General features: G+C 45.0%; 1 long non-coding RNA gene across 1 annotated transcript; it reads right to left on the bottom strand.

The window, feature by feature from the left end:
- Window positions 1–10642: 10642 nt before the first annotated feature.
- Window positions 10643–12218, bottom strand: LOC129604526 (uncharacterized). The gene is made up of 4 exons (XR_008695470.1): window positions 11936–12218; window positions 11685–11853; window positions 11110–11580; window positions 10643–11022 (listed from the first exon to the last, which is right to left on the bottom strand). It is a non-coding gene; the product is annotated as an uncharacterized LOC129604526 (long non-coding RNA).
- Between the last annotated feature and the right edge of the window lie 1051 nt (window positions 12219–13269).

The following is a 13269-nucleotide window of genomic DNA, read 5'->3' as shown; positions in this document are numbered from 1 at the left end:
CACCACCAGAAAATGGATGCGTTCCGTGTGCCCGTCTGCAAACTCCATGGTGACGGCCTCTGTGTGGTGTTTCACCCTCCAGAGTTTGCGAACGTCTAGGGCCGTGGTTTCCACCGGAGCCGCGAGAGGGGAGATGGCGACGCCCATCCTCTCCACCAGCCTGGAGTCCATCAGGCTGGCATCGGCCCCTGAGTCAATAAGAACAGCCTGCTGGAGAGAATGAGAACTTGGCGAGAGCGTGACTGTAGGCAGTGAACGGGCGGAGGCACTTCCAAACATGATTCGGCTCACCACGATCCTCCGTGCTCGTGATGAGCCAGGTCTTTTAGCGGACATTTGCTGGCAAAATGTCCGTTCTGTCCACAATACAAACAGAACCCCTGGGAGCGGCGTCGTCGCTTCTCTGATTCGGTGAGACGCGCGCGTCCCAGCTGCATGGGTTCCTCTGGTGGCGGCTGCGTACCTGAGCTCTGCGAGGTGGGGGCCCCATCGGCGAAACACTGACCTCTGGTGGAGATTTCCGTCCTGCCGTGGTGCGATTCCCTTGCTCCTCCTTCTCCGCGGTGCTCACGTTCGCTGCTCCCCAGTCGTCGGTCAATCTGGATGGCCAGTGCTATTAATGTGTTCAGGTCGCTCGGCAGATCCCGCGCCGCCAGACAGTCCTTCACACGCCGCAAGAGGCCGCGAATGAACACGTCGCCCAAGGCGGTCGCGTCCCACCCGGCCTCCGCTGCCAGGGTCCTAAACTCGATCGCGTACTTGGCCGTGGTCCTCCCTCCGTGTCGAATATTCACGAGCCTCTGCGCCGCTTCCCTCCCAGGTGTGATCTCCTGGAAGATCTGCTTCAAAGCCACTGAGAAGGCTCTAAAAGACGACATGCAGGATGAACCATTCTGCCATTCTGCAGTTGCCCATGCTTCCGCTTCTCCGATCAGATGCGAAACCGCGTACGCCACCTTGGCTCTCTCGGTGGGAAAAGCGGGAGCGTGCAGTTCATAGTGAATCTCACATTGTGTGAGAAATGCCCGACAGTCGCCGGACTCACCGGAGAAACGGGTAGGTGCTCCGAGGCGAGCGTCTGGTGCCGGAGGGAGAATCGGCGGAGTCGCCACGGGCGCACTTGCTGCTGCGGTTGCTGAGACCTGGATCGGCGCGGTGCCCTCGGGATTTCCTGACGCGAGGCGGTCCACCGCCTCCTCGAGTCCCGCCACCGCGTTCTCCTGACGGAGCGCGCACTCCGCCAGCTTCTGGAGCGCGGAGTTTGTCTTTTCCTCCTGCTGGCTGAGTCGTTGCTCCTGGGCGGAGAGCGCAGCGCGGAGGCTCTCTATGCTGGCTGGGTCCATTTCTGGCCAGATTGTTCTGTCAGGGCGGTGTAGATGACGGACCCACATGCACAGCACAATACAAGGTTTCTGATGTTAAGAGGACAGTTTATTCCAGAATACAGAGTCCAATCCAGGCAGAGTCATACACGGGAGATCAAACGGGTTAAACAGGATCAGGCAGAGACGTCGTCAGGAACAGGTAGGGTCATACACAAGAGCTGGAGTACAATACCAAATCGTCGGGCGTCAGATCGTGGTCGGGCAGGCAAGGTCGGTAACGTGCAGCAGTAGATAAACAAGGCAGACAAAGCAGACAGGGACTAGACAGGCTCGGAATCGGAGAAAACGGAAGGCACAATACACGGCAATACAAAACAACGAACGCTGGAAAGTGGTGATCACACGCAACAATCTGGTGGGTAACAGGTGTGAGAGGTGGACCTTAAATACAGAGCAGACTAATAACCGATGAGATGCAGGTGTGGGTAATGAGTGCCGGTACAGACAGGAAACAGCTGAGTATGTGGTGTGTAACAGGAAGTCCTTTCAGAGTAAAAGGCGGCTGTAAAGCCCGGACGTGACAACAGCTTATTCAAAATGCTGCAGCCAGAGTTCTGACAGGACTTAGAAAGAGAGATCACATTTCTCCTACATTAGCTTCTCTGCACTGGCTGCCTGTAAAATGTAGGATAGAATTTAAAATTCTCCTACTCACCTACAAAGTACTCAATGATAAAGCTCCTTCTTATCTTATAGACCTCATAGTTCCTTATGCTCCCAGCAGAACACTTCGTTCTCAGAGCGCTAGGCTACTTGTGGTTCCTAGAGTGTTTTTTTTGTGTTCTGTCCAGCAGTTTAGCAAGCAGCATATATTACGCTGAATGCCATATTGTGATGGACAGCTTTGCTTTAACAAGAAGAGTATATATAGAATATATATACTCTTCCTGATTTATGGTTTATTTAATGGTTTATTTAGCTAATCCAAAATGTGTGTGATGTTGCTGTGTTGGTGGACAGGTTAGGTTTCTGCTTTAGGGTGTTTATGCGGGAGGTTGGGGGGGGGGGTAAGGGGTGCAACCAGCTGCTGAAATCAAGCAAATCTGTTAAGTAAACAATCGGAGCTGTTGTACTGTGGTTTACCTTGGAGATTAATACTAATACCAATAATAGTGCTAAGGTATGTGCACATACTCATACAAACATATACATATAATATACATACATATGTGCATTATTATACATATCCCATACTACTTAATAAAAGTCATGACATACAACACCACAAATTCCATATTCACACATTATTGATATTGGTAGTGATAAGTATCAATAATACTTACAGTTGGATTTGGAAAGTGTCCCACTACAAGGTTAGTAAGGCTGTAGCTTAATATTATTCACCCAAAGGGTGAGGCAGACGTTGGTGCATGAACAATGCCACTTGTGGAAGGCAGGGTGATGTGAGGGGCTCGGCCACTACGCCCATCCAGCAAGCAGAGGAAGGAATCCTAGCAGCGAGGGAGCCCACACACCTTCAGTTCCAGGAGGGCAGGTGTTGCGACCCACACAGAGCCCCCCAGGCAGAGCTGCAGCAGCCACAGAGACAGCACCCGAGGCCAGAGTGGGCCACCGGGGGTCAGCGCTGTCCGCCCCATGAGAACCAGGGGCAAACACTCCCCCCGGCGGGAGGGTCGGCCTGAAAGAGTAGAGCCCGAGGACCCACGGTCCGTAGGGAGCCCGCCAGAAGATGCCCCCGCGCCCAGAGTGGGGCCCGCTCCCACTCCACCACCCCCACACGAGCGGAGCGGGGCCTACCCCATCGGCCCGACCTCGTCCCCTGGCGCCACAGCGGCCTGCAGCACAAGGCCAGCATTTGGTGGGGTCAGCAGAAAAGAGACCACCCAGGCAGACGATCATCGTACCCCGGGCGAAAAACCGGACCCCACACACTTCAACCGTACCACACGCATACCAACTCACAGAAACACAGACGCATACACCCACCCACATGTGCAACACACATTATCACATCAATACATAAAAACACCATAGACTCTCTCACAACAAACTAGTCAATCATACGTGAACCAATGCACTCTCAGATACATCTCGCACCCACACCATTTGCTTGATCACATTCGTGGGGAGGGTAGGTCTCCGGCCTGCCGTCCATGTGGCCCCAGGCAGGGACCGCAGCTCCTCCCAAGCCCCGCCCAACCCCCCCAACCCGGGGGAGGCAGAGGGCAGCAGAAAAGGTACCCTGCACTGAAGGTGGGTGACACCTTCAGGAGCACAACCGCTGGCTGACGGTGTGTCCCCCGGACAGTGCCCCCCCGCCCTAAATGTCTTTTTGCAGTTAAAACTGGGTGGTGATCTCTCCACCAGGGCCAGTGGGCGAGGCCACAACTGGCCTCAGCCCCAGGCCCCAGTGAAGGAGCCCACCCCCGGCCCTAAATGTATGTGTATGTGGCTAAGTATGAGGAACTTTGGGACATAGCCAATTCTCCGAGGGGTCCAGCAGACAGAGCCATCAATGGGAAGGCTCCGTCTACTGGCCCCCCGGAAGGAGCCCCCAGATTCCTGGACAAGTGTGTATGACTAATGCAATTAAAACTGCAGAGCATCCCACTTGGAAGGGACGGAACCGCTTCCCAGTAGCCCTGGTCCCTCCATCAGCAGGACGCCCCTTGCAGACCTAAGTGGATGAATGCGGAGAAATGTAGTTGGGAAGCAGAGCACCAGGCTCCGCAGAGCCAGGTTCCCAACTGGCTCTGCTACCCATCCCATCGCCCCCCACAACCCCCAGCCAGGAAGGGACAGCCGAGACCCAGGGACCGCAGTACTACTGCCCAGGCACCACACACAGCACAGCCAGAGCCATCCTCACCCTTCTTTCACACTTACCCAATCTCTCGCTCAAGTATGCCCATGCTCGCCCCGTGTAGTGCTACACTCAAACCCACACATATACTCTGCGGTTGTGCATTAAGGGGCCAGCCTCCGCCCAGGGCCCAATGAAGGTTGTAGCCTGAGTAGTCCGCCAACCCCCTCTGCAACAGGCCCGAGCCGTCACCAGAGGGCGTTGGGCCGCTAGGGCAGGCAGCACCCCACCCGAGCAGGGGCAGCGCCCCAGGGGAGAGACACCCCTCCAGGCACAGGCAGGCACCCCCAGAGGGAGTCCCCCGGACGCAGGTCACCCAGGTCTCCACTCCCAGGTCCGCCCCCGCACACCGGCAGGGAGGCCCGCCTCCGGCTCCCCGGAGACAGGCACACGCCAACCCTCAAAATGGCCCTACTCCGGCACAGGATCGCCGGTCCCCGCAGCCACCACACCCCCGCAGTAGGGGACCCATGCGGCCAGCCCAGAGTCCACCAACCCGTTGTCCTGGTTCCTTAGGCAGGCAGGCACCCCCAACCACTAGTCACCCCACCACCACTGTGCCAGACACGACGCAGTACCCGAGCCCCACGCATCCCTACCTGAAAATGGAATCAATCAGAGTATAGTTTTGGTCATTGATTTGATGAAGCAGACAATGTGACTCAGGTGGTTTAATCTAACAAGCTGTTCAGGTACTGAGTAATGCTTAATTTTTTTTTTAGTTTTCCAGTTCATGAGGATGATTTTCTTTGCGACACAGAGGGCAGAAAGAAGTGTGTGTGATGAGTTTGTCTCTAGATCAAGCCCACTTAGATCTCCTAGAAGACAAAGTGCAGGGGCTGCTGGGATTGGACAGCCTAACTGGGTTGACAGGTGTTCACATACTCTTTACCAAAATTGCTTCACAGGTGAACATGAACAGAATGCATGAAGGAATCTATCTGCTGTGTTATCTGTACAGGGCAAATATTTGAGTTTGTGAGACCCATTTGGAACATCCTTTGTTCTGTATAGTGAGTTCTATGAAGAATTTTGTATTGTATTAGTTGTAAATTTGTATTTTTTGTCATTCTGAATAAATTAGAACATATATTATTCCAGAACGTGTAATTAGTGGTGATATTGAGATCAGCTTCCCATTTAGAGATCGGAAGGCTCACTGTCTGGTCTACATTGGAAATTAAGATATAGATTTTGGATACTGTCCTTTTCCCTGATATATCAATAAATCGCTCTATTACTGGTGGTGGTTGCATGTGAATGGGAGTATTCTTACTTTTTGCATTAAGTATTGACTTTAGTTGTTAGTATTCTAAGAAATTGGCACTAGTGATTTCATAGTGGGACACTAGTTCTTCAAAAGAGGTAAACTTGTCGCTTGTGAAAACAAGTTTCAGATGTGTTATCCCTTTGATATGCCAAGTTGGAAAGTGTATTGCCTTTTTGTTTTGTATGATGTCTGGATTGTTCCAGAGAGGTGTGTTTTGGCAAAGAGTAAGCGAAGACCCATTAATTTTAGGAAAATCCCAGCAGGCTTGCAGAGATGCTTTTATGCTAATGTTCTGGTAACAACTATGATGTTTGATTTTGGTGTTGATAAAGGGCAGATCTGCAACTTTAATATTTCCACAAAATGTTTGTTCAATGTCTATCCAGGAGGAGTCTGCTGGCATGGGTTTTATCCATTTGTGGACATGGTTCAGTCTATTGGCAAGAAAATAGTGGTGGAAGTTAGGTAGTTCTAGGCCGCCGCAGTGTCTGGATTTTTGAAGAGTTTTTAAACTAATTCGTGGTGGCTTGGTTTTCCACAAAAACTGTGAGATGTAGGAGCCTAATGTCTTAAACCACGCCTGGGCTGGCTGAGTTGAAATCATTGAGAGTATGTAATTAATTTTTGGCAGGATCATCATTTTTATGGTGGCAATATTTCCCATGAAATGGGTAAGGACTGCCATCTTTTGAGGTTGGCTTCTGTTTGTTTTAATAATGGATTGTAGTTTAGATCAATAAGCTCTGATAGCCTAGACGACAATTCAATGTCCAAGTATTTAATGTTCCCTGAATGGAGTGTGGTAGAAGAGATGTTAGTCACCTTAAGGTTAAGTGGTAGCACTATAGATTTGGTCCAGTTAATAGAGTACTCTGAAAGTCCTGAGAATTCATCTATGAGGCTGATAGTTGTAGGAAGAGACGTCTGTGGCTCCAGGAGAAACAGTAACACATCGTCAGCATATAAACTTATTTTATGATTTACTGATTTGGTCGATATTCCAGTAATTCGTTCATGCTGTCTTATTGCTGCGGCTAGAGGTTCAATAAATATTGCAAATAGTGATGGGGAAAGTGGGCAGCCCTGTCTTGTCCCTCTATGCTGATTAAACGTCTGTGAGATCTGGTTGTTTGTTCTGACTGCGGCGTTTGCTGAGTTGTATAATAATTGGATCCAGTCTATGAATGTTTCCCCAATGCCGAATTTGTGCAGAGTGGCTAAAAGAAACTTCCAGTTTACTCTATCGAAAGCTTTTTCTGCATCTAAGGAGACGATGGCTGACTCTAGTTTATGGATGGTGACATAATCAATTAAATTAATTAGTCTGTTCATATTGTTTGTTGACTGTCTACCTTTAATGAAGCCTGTTTGATCAGAGTGAATTATATATGGAGTGATTTTTTCTAATCTTCTAGCAAGTGCTTTACCCCCTTTTTTTAAATCTACATTTATTAGTAAAATTAGTCTGTAACTTGATGGAAGCGTGGGTTATATTCCTGGTTTTTGGAGCAGGCTTATGAAGGCTAAATTCATATTTGTGGGCAATGAATGCTGTTGTTCAACTTCAACTACCATTTTGTAAAAGTTGGGTACCAGCATGGACCAGAACTCCTTTATGATGGATTCTCCTAGATGGATTCAGTTGGGAATCCATCTGGCCCTGGAGCTTTTTTATTGGGCATCTCCTGCAGAGCTTCATGTAGTTCTGCCAAAGATAACAATGAGTCTAGAGTTGTGGATTGTTCCTCCTTTAGCTTTGGCAGTTCTAGTTTATTCAGAAACGCCTCTATGGCTGAGGTGGATGGATCTATTTGGGACGTATATAACTCTTGGTAAAAGTTTTTAAAGGTATCATTTATTTCATGGGGATCACGAGTAATATTGCCTTCCTTATTAGTTATTGAATGGATGATTTGTTTCTCTTTATTATTTTTTAAATGGTTAGCTAGAAATTTAGCACATTTGTTAGCATGGACAAAGTTCTCCCAGCGTAATTGGTCTATCTGAAACTGAGTTTTGCAATCAATTATATTATTTAATTTCAGCTTTAGATTCTTTAGGTCTTCTAAGATTCTATCATTGGTTGGAGAGGCAGCATATTTAATCTCTAGAGATTTTATTTTTTGGTCTAATTCTAATTCAAGTAACATGTCCTTTTTTTTCTTGTGTGATGAATATGAAATAATTCTACCGCGCACAACTGCCTTCCCAGTCTCCCAAAGAACACAGGGTGACATTTCCGGTGTATCGTTGATTTCTATAAAGGTTTTCCATTCTCTCCTGACATAACTGATGAAGTCTTGATCATTGAGTAATGATGTATTAAACCTCCAGTTCCTGGTTGATGGTGTGGCTGTCTTAATCAATGAAATGGACATTGGTGCATGATCACTGATTGTGATAGAGTGAATATTGGTGTCAGAGACATCTTGTAAGACTGAGTTATTTACTAAAATATAATCTATACGGGAGTGAGAGTGGTGAACTGGCGAGAAAAAGGTATATTCCCTGGATGTAGGATGAAGAGAACGCCATGTGTCACAGAGACCGAAGTCATCCATGTACTGTTTTAAGGTCTGTACTGATTGCCAGTTCCTGTTGCTCACAGCTTTGCTTAGCCTGTCCAACTCTGGGTTAAATACTAAATTAGAGTCCCCTCCTACTATAAGTTTGGAACCAGAGTGAGCAGACAGTGATGTGAAGAAGCTGTGAAAGAAAGAGGGGTCGTCAACATTTGGGCCATACACATTAGCTATGCAATATTTTCTATCAAGATATTAATGATTATATATCTCCCTTCTCGATCTACAATGGTATCGTTATGAGTAAAGTTAATCTTTTTATTTATCAGGATGGTGACCCCTATTTGTTTAGAATTGTAACCGGCTAAGTAAGCATGTGGGAACTCTGCTGATGCCAGAGTGTAATTTATAATTTTGGGAATATGAGTTTCCTGTAGTAAAACAATGACTGCTTGTAGGGTTTTCAAATGGTTAAATATTTTGAATCGTTTCTCCTTCTTATTGATTCCACGTACATTCCAAGTGACAATCTTCAGTGGTGTCATATCTTACCTGACTGCTGTGGATCACTAGTCTTGTGTGTATGTAGTGTGACAGACTTTAGGTGTGTGGCTAACCTTAAGTACCTGTGTATTCTGAGTTGTGTGTTATCTATGTATGTGCACGTGTTTCCCCTGTGCAGTAGATGCCTGTGTGTGGCTGCTGGAGGGCTACATAGCTGGCTGACTACGTGGGAGAAGAATAGAGAAAAGAAGGATGTAAACAGTGTGGAGTGAAAGTAGGTGAAGGAAAAGGAGTAAAGGGAAGGAAAATTTAAGTGAAAGGAAAGTGAGTGATTAAGTATGATGAGCGCTTTGCAAAGTGAGTGAGTGAGTGACATTAGAATGACAATAAACATTTACATGAAAAATCTGCGAGAGAACAAGTTTGAATAATGGATGTAAAGTTGCATAGTTGCATTGCATCTATTATTTTTTTTTAACAAACCTTTTATATTAAACCATTTTTACATAGCACCTGCTAGTAGAGCCACGGAGTTGCTTCCTGGTGTTTCCAGTTTAACTGGTGACCGACTTCCGAATGCCGCACTGGTTGCTCTTAGTTACGGCAGATGTTTGAAGCAGAGAAAAGCGGCTTAGCTATCCTTGTCGATGCCTTGACAATGTTTTCTCAATGTTTTGTCCTCTGTACACGTTCTAAACAGTATTTTTACATTTTTACAGTGCGTAATCTGACGCAGTGTGATCGCTGTTCATGTTGTAGATACTGAATTTGCTCAAAGGAAATAAGGGCTGAATAATTCTGCTGCAAATTGCTACGATCTTTTGGCAATAAAATATAAAATGTTGAACATCTGCGTCCTGTCTTCGGAGTAGTGTTTGCTAAGCTTGGCTTATAAAAAAATCTCAAAGATTCCGTGACATTAGCAAAAAAAATACTTTTAACGGGATTCGATTCCGCTGTGACCGAGGCGTCACTGTGGGGCACTTCTCTTAATACGTATCTAACACATATGAAAAGCATTATGCGGACGGTGGAAATCAGATTAACTTGTGACCACTGTTTCTTGGTGTTACGTTAAATCTAGCGGGTTGTATAAGATGTCTACATTTGATAAAATAGTGTCAGCAACTGTTCTCGTTACAACAGTCTTGTCTGTTGTTACTGCGTGGTCAGAACACACGTTTAACTCGTCTTTTGTGTCGTGTTTTGGTGAACGAGTCACAGTCACTTTCAACGTTGAGAGGAAGAGGAGGAGCCAGCAGCTGTTTACGCCTGGATTCAGATGCCACCCAGGTTGACGGTCACAGGTTGACAGACACAGGTTGACAGAATGGTCACACGTTAAATTGTTTGTATTATGTACAAGACAACGCATCAGAACATTTCAGCGCGCCGTGTTAGTTATTCAGAAGGCCTTATAAAAGATATTCCTCCTGCAGTAAATGTTTATGTATACAATATATAAAGTTATTCAATAAAGTGCAGCCATGTCTGCATCACTGGCAGGCTGGACAGAGGAACACGGCTTCTGTGTGGGCTTTCCCACGCACACCCAGTGGAACCAACGTTGGCAGGTTGTGCATTCAATCTAAAAAATAGAACACACATCATTAATATAAAATAAGCACATTGAATAAACAAATAAACATTAAACATGGTTTCAAAGTTTGTTACCCAATCGTCCACAAGGGCTTCTGAGGTGTCTCCGTCCCCACAGGCGTGGCAAAGATCCATTAAGTCATCTGAAGATATACAATTAAGAGCCTGAAGCAACACCATCAATGTTATAAATAATATATAATATATAAATATATATATTATATATTATATATAAATATATAATAAATATCAACAACAATGAAATAGACCAGAAAAGTGTTACCTTGTTTTATCCCTGCATTGCAGGGATAAAACAAGGTAACATTGGATGTGGCGCCAAATGAATCAATATATAAAGCCTTTCCTTGCCTTGGATACATAACCTTGAACAGATTGCCTGCTGAAGTGTTCAAAGCTGACTTATAAATACATTTGTGTCAGCTGCTTGAAAGGACATTACTTACAATTAGCGTCCAATGTCTATCCTTACAGACAGCACCGATTAATGTTTCCCACTCCGAAACATCTAGCTGCAAGTGAATATTTGAGTTCAGCAGAGAGTGACCTGTAATAACAACCTTCTAAATAAAATAAGTGATATGTACCCGTCTCATCTCCCTTGATGTGTCGTTCCAAATGTTGGTAATTTGAAAAGTGTCAATGACTTTGACACCGTGTAACGGTCTGGTCACACACCAAAGGTAAGAATTGACTATCTAGGAAACAAGCCCATATTAAAGAATTAATGAAAAGGTAAATATTATATCAAAAAGGCAAAGGTCAAGGACAAATGAAATTTACCTCACTCTCCAACTCTGTCTGGTGCCAGGCTCTGTAAATCTTCGGTGAAGATTTTGTAAGGCCCCAGCTTAGCCCACAAAATCTCCCCTTTGCTTTCGCTCCATACTTTCTTTACCACTAAAAAGCAAAAGCAATTCCTAAGAAAAGTATTGCCATTATACGTGTCATGTTTAAATGTGTCTATTTAAACGTGGACATCATTACTGTGAGTGGTTCCAGGTTTTGCTACAGTCATGCCAAGCTGTGGAGCAGGGCCTTTTTCATGGTCGGTTGTGCTGGGAGATGGGGAATCAGATTCACATTGAGTTTTCTTGAGCTTAGCTGGTACTCTTTCCTCTGGCTCAACAAAATGAACAATTTGGTCGGTGTTTGCAACCGTCCTTTCATGTTTGTTTTCAAGGGTCACAGTTTTGCCCTGAATGCTGATAATTTCATAGGGCCCAAGCATATCAGTGTCCAGCTTCCCTCCTTTCCGCTGTTCATCTCTAATGTTTTTTTTCAGCACTTTGTCACCAACATTGTAGTTTCAAGGCCTTTGGTAAGTTTTCTCTTCGCAAAGCGCTCCTGAGATTTTTTGATGTTGCGCTGAGCATCTTTATACACAGACTCGCGCGCCAGCAGCCCTTCAAAGACAGTCTCCTTCTTTACTAGTTCTTTCACGATTTCTGTGCTTACCTGCAATGGTAAAACACACATGTAGAAATGGAATCGTATGGTTTGTGCTCCATTAACCAAGTACTATTAACAGGTGTGAGTAGAATAATAATTGGTTCTCTTACGTCATAGTTCACTGCAACTTCTGAGGGACATCAGGCTTCTCTGCCAAATATTAAAAAATAAGGACTATACTGCGTGGTTAGCTGCTTTTTGGTCCTTAGTGCAAACATTGTGCACTGCAAATACTTGTCCCATTTTTGGGGGGTTTTCTGGACAAGCTTGTTTAGAGATCTGAAGAGTGTAATTAGATAAAATGTAAAACAGGGACTTTGTTTCAAACTTCAAGTCAAATACTAAAATATTTGTCACATACCTCTGGATGGTGCCATTTAGTTTTTCCACCAAACCATTTGTTTGCGGATGGTATGGAGTGCAAAAGCTCCTTTTTATCCCTAACACCTGACAGAGTCTGGAATTAAGCTTTAAATATGACCATGTAAATTATTATTAGTGTTTCCAATATGGTTACTCATGTAATGTTGAATGTACTGTTTTACCCGGTTCTTGAATTCTGTCCCTTGGTCTGTTAGCAGTCTTTGAGGTACACCAAATTTGTACACAAAATCAAGAATACAACTGGTCACCTCCTCTGCTGATTTAGTCTTCAGAGGATAGGCTTCTGCCCACTTTGTGAAATAATCAACCATCACACATATGTATTGATTACCACTCTCTGTTGGGGTGAGCTTCATTAAGTCCATTCCCACCAATTCAAATGGCTCCTGAACCTAAAAACATGTACATGTACACTTTCAGTATTTAAAACCTGAGGCACAATATTGTATATATTACAAGCAGTAAATGCACTAACCTCTATAGGACTGTATTGGGTGTTCTCTTTTAGACTGGCCCGCTTCGCTTGGCAATCTGGGCACTGGGAAACCTAAAACGGTAACATTCACACAAATGTACACACACACATACATACAAATTGATTATTTAGGGATAAAAGATTTAGCAGTCAGATGTTGCTACTAACTTACCCATTTGCGAATGTCATCCTGCATGCCAGGCCAGTAATATCTGCCAATCAGTGCACTGTGTGTTTTTTCAACACCACAGTGTCCACCAATATTACTGGAATGGAACTCTAAGGAATTTGCCTCGGTCGCAGTGAGCACCACTTTGGCAAGGTGCTCCCTTTTGTCTTGTCTTCTTCGACAAATGTAGTGAAGAGCTCCATCTAAAATATATGGAAGATCATTCTAAAATGTTCCTGTAATTTGACAAACTGTAGACTGACAATTGATAAAACCAGATCTATTACTTACCCTTTAGAACAAAATTGGATGATCTTCTCTTTATCACATAACGTTCCTGCTTCGTCAAGCCGTCAGGAAATGTATTCTTCAGCTTGAAGTCAAGAATTTCCTTTACAAGTAAGGGATCCATTTTGACTTTTTTTCTCTTTTGCTATCAATGCACTACGCCTAAACACTACCACAATTTGAGCAGCCATTGGAGAACTTTATATAGCCTTGGGCTAATTTAACAATTAACACCAGCTGGTGATTTTAGAGAGACAAGTGTTGGAACAATTTATAACCCTAACCTTTTTAAGCATGGCTCCAATAGTTACAAAGGGATTCTATTGTATAAATAAACATTTACTGCAAACTCACTGTCTTTGCACAATGGCCTCATTAT

This window comes from Betta splendens, chromosome 1 (assembly GCF_900634795.4).
Source record: "Betta splendens chromosome 1, fBetSpl5.4, whole genome shotgun sequence".
In the NCBI taxonomy this organism is placed as follows: Eukaryota; Metazoa; Chordata; class Actinopteri; order Anabantiformes; family Osphronemidae; genus Betta; species Betta splendens.
This window is presented reverse-complemented; position numbering and strand designations above follow the sequence as displayed.